Here is a 5,000-nt window from a genome sequence, read left to right as displayed (position 1 = left end):
TCGATGATATTCCTGCAAAATTTACTGTCTAAAGGATTACGATCCAAACTAGGAACAAAAGATTGAAACCATTTAAGGGCCGCATGGGCTAAAATTACTGAGGAACTAGAAGCGCAAGACCGCTGAACTTCAAATAGATATAGAGAAACAACACTATGAGGAAAAGGTAACTGCATGTTGAAATGTCTACTTTTAGACCAGTCCAAAAACTTTCTGATAACACGAATGTAAGCTTTAGTGGTTGTATCAGCCCTGGACCTCAACATAACTTTTAGAACCCCGTAAACGTTGATTGAAGAAAATTGCTGAAAGCTTTTCCAGGAATTACTTGATAGCATTATCTAGAAAGACAAGAACAAAGCATAAATACTAAAAGAGCAAAGAAGAATAAAAGAAAAAACGCCCTTTAGTAACCGTTCAAAACTCAATCGTTGTTGGGGCCAGTGCCCTGTAAGACGAAAAACTATCGTATGGGCCAGAGCCCCGTAAATCAACAACCATAGATTGGGCTAGCGCCACATATATCAACTATACTCCGTTTAAGCCAGCGCCACATGAAATGATAGGCTATAAATAGGCCATTGCTTCATAGATGAACAGTACACTGCCTTGGCCAGCGCCACCAAATGTAAATAATCTTTAGGCTAGTGGACACTCCGTCGAATGAATTACCAGTAAATTTCAATCTAAAGGCAATAATATTTCCTGTGAAAAGATCAGAACCTAGGAGCGAATTAAGGTTCTTCCGTGGGTTAGAACCTCATTCCCGATATGAATACTGTGAGCCACAAGATAACGACTATACTTGTGTGCAATTAAAGGCCAGAAATGAGCCGAAGGCCAAAGAGGTACAACGAGCGTACCAACGGCCTGCTGGGATTTGAGATAATGCAAAACGCGTGGGATGATACCAACTGGAGGGACTACTAAACAATTTTCTCCCCTATGAGATTGAAATACCATTCTTCTGATGGTGAGAGGACGTGCTTTAAATTTCTCCTGCTTTTATGCTTTTACACTGTTCTTATTATTTACAAAATTCGCTAAAAGTCTACCTGCACTTCAAGAAAATAGAAAAATCCTTATCTTGAAGGATTTTTCGTGGTCAAGGCGACTTCTCATACTCGAATACACAAACCTCTGCAATCAATGGAAGACGAAAAAGATCCGCCATCTTGGTCTGGTGTTATATGTGAGAGGTTTTCATTCGACCAGGACCAGTTACTATGCGAACTCGCACTCAACTTTCCATCAAATGCGACTCTACATAAGCGGGGACATCGACTTAAATCCTGGTCCAGATAAATGCTCAGTCTGTAACAAGCGTGTTGCTCAAAATCATCGAGCGGTGAGTTGCGATAACTGCAGCTTGTGGTGTCACATAAAATGTGCCTCGATCAAACCAAGCGAATACAAGATCTATCAAAGCCTTCCCTCATTTTCCTGGTGGTGTCCTAGATGCCTTTGGTCCCTTTTACCTTTTGGCAATGAGACAAATCTAGATTGCTCGCATAACTCGCCCATAACTACAATATGTTACGATGATGTCCACGAACATGAAAATCTTTATCCAACACTTAAAGCGGACCTACAACTACCAGGTCTGAAGATCTCACACATTAATGTAAATGGTCTTCTTAATAAGTTACTGGACATCAAAGCTCTACTATTTTCGATAAATTTCGATATTCTAGCCATAACTGAATCCCACCTAAGCGAGGATATTTCTGATGATGAAATTGCTATTACTGGATATAAAACTTCCCGACGCGATCGAAACGATGGCCGAAAAGGTGGTGGCGCGGTTATCTACTTTGCTGAATATTTAGATGCATACGAGCGTAAAGACATTGATATAAACAACTCTCTAGAAGCTGCATGGATTGACGTAATGGTAGCGTCTCAGAAACTTCTAGTTGCTTCTGTGTATCGCCCACCTGATAGCACTACTTTCTTAAACCGACTTTCTTCTACTTTGGATCGTATATGGATGAAACGAACCAACTGGGGGAACCAACTGGGGGACTTCAATTTTAATCTTTTGCCAAATGCTCAGGACACAAGTTCTTCAATCTGGAAATTCCGTCAACTTTTGAATAAATTTAATCTAAAGAATGTCATTACTAAAGCAACAAGAATCACTGACACCTCCACAACGTTAATTGATCTAGTAATCTGCTCAGACACTTCAAAAATTTCTCACCAAGGTGTTTGTGACTTGGGAATTTCAGATCACCACTTAATATATGCGGTTGTAAACCTCAAAAGGAAACGTCAGAAACCAACGCTCAAAACAGTCTATGATTACAAAAAAGTAGATCTTGACTTATTAAGAACGGACTTTGCTGCTGCCCCATGGGGTATCTGCAATGTCTTTGACGATCTGGACGATGCTACTTGGGCTTGGGAGTGTTTATACAAGGACATAATGAAATCTTATAATCACGCTCGACGAGTAAAGATAAGAAGTGGAAGTCTACCTTGGATGAACTCTTCCATACGTAAAGAGCTGAACAAACGCTATAAACTGCTTCTAAAAGCACAGCGAACACCGAAGGGCTCACAAGCCTGGATAGATTATAAGAAGGCAAGAAATCACTGCAACAAACTCCTTAGATCAGCGGAATCAAATTACTGGCTATCAAAATTTAACGAGACAGCCTCTGCTAAAGATTTTTGGAAGACAGTAAGATCTTTTGAGGGAAAGCGAAGAACTACGAATATCGTTCCAATTAAAGATAGTTCAGGAGTGATTCATTCAGACGATACATCAAAAGCCATCGCTTTAAATTCCTTTTTTGTTAATGTTGGAAAATCCCTTTCGAAATCAACACAAGATTCTTTAGCAAACTCTCCTTGTCAGTCTGTAAGAAATATCAGTGTCTCTCTTTATGACATAACACTTAATAAGGATCTTCTGAAATCTTCTCTGAAACGTTTGAAACCTGGCAAGGCAAGTGGACCTGATGATATATCTAGCAGAGAGTTGAGCCTCATTGGAGATGCATTTTTAGATTGCTTTATGCCACTGGCTCAAAGAAGTATTTTGGAATGCAAATTCCCGAGCCAGCGGAAACAGGCACAAGTGAAATGTCTTCACAAGAAAGGGAGCACTCTTGACTGCGGAAACTACAGGCCGATTTCCCTTCTCAGCATTCCGGGCAAGCTGTTAGAGAATGTAGTCAGCCAACAACTTGACAACTTCTTATATGGCAACAATCTAATTTCAATAAATCAATGGGGCTTCAGAAAAGGAGGCTCACCTGAACTTCTTTTACTCTCATTAACAGAACAATGGCGTTTAGCCCTGGATGAAAGCAACATTATTGGCGTAGTCTTTATTGATTTTCAAAAAGCGTTTGATTGCGTCAATCATACAGTTCTCAAGGATAAATTACACTCTATAGGCATTACTGGGTCCTTTTACGATTGGCTCCTAAATTACCTTGAAAATCGAAAACAATTTGTCACTGTGAATGGTTCAAACTCAGAATTGTTGGAAATAGATACTGGTGCGCCCCAAAGGTCTTTACTTGGTCCCAGACTTTACAGCATTTATTCAAATGGTCTACCCGGAGCCACCAAGAACGCTTCCGTTGAAATGTTTGCAGATGATACCATAGCTTACTGCATTGGAAAAACTGTTGATGAAGTTTTATCTAATATCCAGAAAGCGATAGCCGACATAAACAAATGGGCTAAGGATAACTTCATGACTGTTCATCCTGCAAAAACGGAATTGATGTTATTATACAAGTCAAAATTTATCGGCCCCTTACAGAAAATTTGTTTAGGGCCTAATGAGTTGTCTTTTGTTTCTAAAGCTACATGTTTAGGGATTCATATCGACAATAATCTCTCTTGGTCGCAACATGTAAAAACTTTGAGCAAACGTTTCTCAGCAAGACTGAAGAAACTCAAGCATTTAAAAGGCCTCGACAATCACATCTTAGAGTCAATTTATTTTAAAGGTATTATTCCAAGTATTACATATTCAATTGGATTATGGGGATCTTCAAAGTCGCTTCAGACCCTGGAGGACATTCACATTAGAGCAGCGAGATTTATTTTTAACATAAAGGAGTCTACTCTCAACACTGAAGTCCTGGCAAAGACAAAATGGAAATCCTTATCATACATCTACAAAAAGAGAATTGCAACTATAACTTATCAGGCATTTTACAATAGAGCTCCGGCTGGTATAATCTCTCTATTTACTAAAAAATCTCCGTTAAGAAATCTCAGGGACGGTCTGAAACTATACGTGCAACGACCTAGAAGTAACTTCCTTCGATCTTCCTTCTCTCATCGAGCGTCTCTTTTATGGAATAACTTACCCATGTACTTAAAGAGCAAACAGAACGTTGTTTCTTTTAAATCTGCTCTTAAAGCCAAATCTGACATTTTAGATAAAATAACATTTGATGGTTTACAGGGAATAAACAAAGACATTGTGAATTACATATATTAATGCTATTTTTATTATTATTTTCTTTTATTTATTTATTTTAACGCTACAGTCAATTGACTGTTGATTATCTTATTGGTATTATAGTTTTTTTTTTCTTACTCATTGTAAATAATTCTTAAGTTTGTTAACATTAATATTTAAATTGTTGTAGATATATTTAAATTTGTAGGTCCACATCAGCTTTTTAGCTGCCTTCTTGTACTGACCTACATGACAAATAAAGTATGTATGTATGTATGTATGTATGAGGGGGGTGAATAGGTCTACGGATCGGCGGATTTGGTAAATATTTTATCCCGGATTCTGGATTCAGAGCGAAATTTCAACGGATCTGCGGATCCTATGATCACAGCGGATCGCGGTTTTATCCAGTTTCTGGGCCCGGATTTTGGATTTTGGTTGTTAGGAAGTTCGGATCGTGGATCTCAACGTTCCCCCGGAAATTTCCCTGTGCCGGATGTCACGCAGTGGAGAAAATGACTAACAATAGTGACGCACTTCAGCGTGACGGTTCCGTGATGGCCGTGAC

The sequence above is a fragment of the Stylophora pistillata genome, chromosome 14 (genome assembly GCF_964205215.1).
Source record: "Stylophora pistillata chromosome 14, jaStyPist1.2, whole genome shotgun sequence".
NCBI classification, from domain to species: Eukaryota; Metazoa; Cnidaria; class Anthozoa; order Scleractinia; family Pocilloporidae; genus Stylophora; species Stylophora pistillata.
This window is presented reverse-complemented; position numbering follows the sequence as displayed.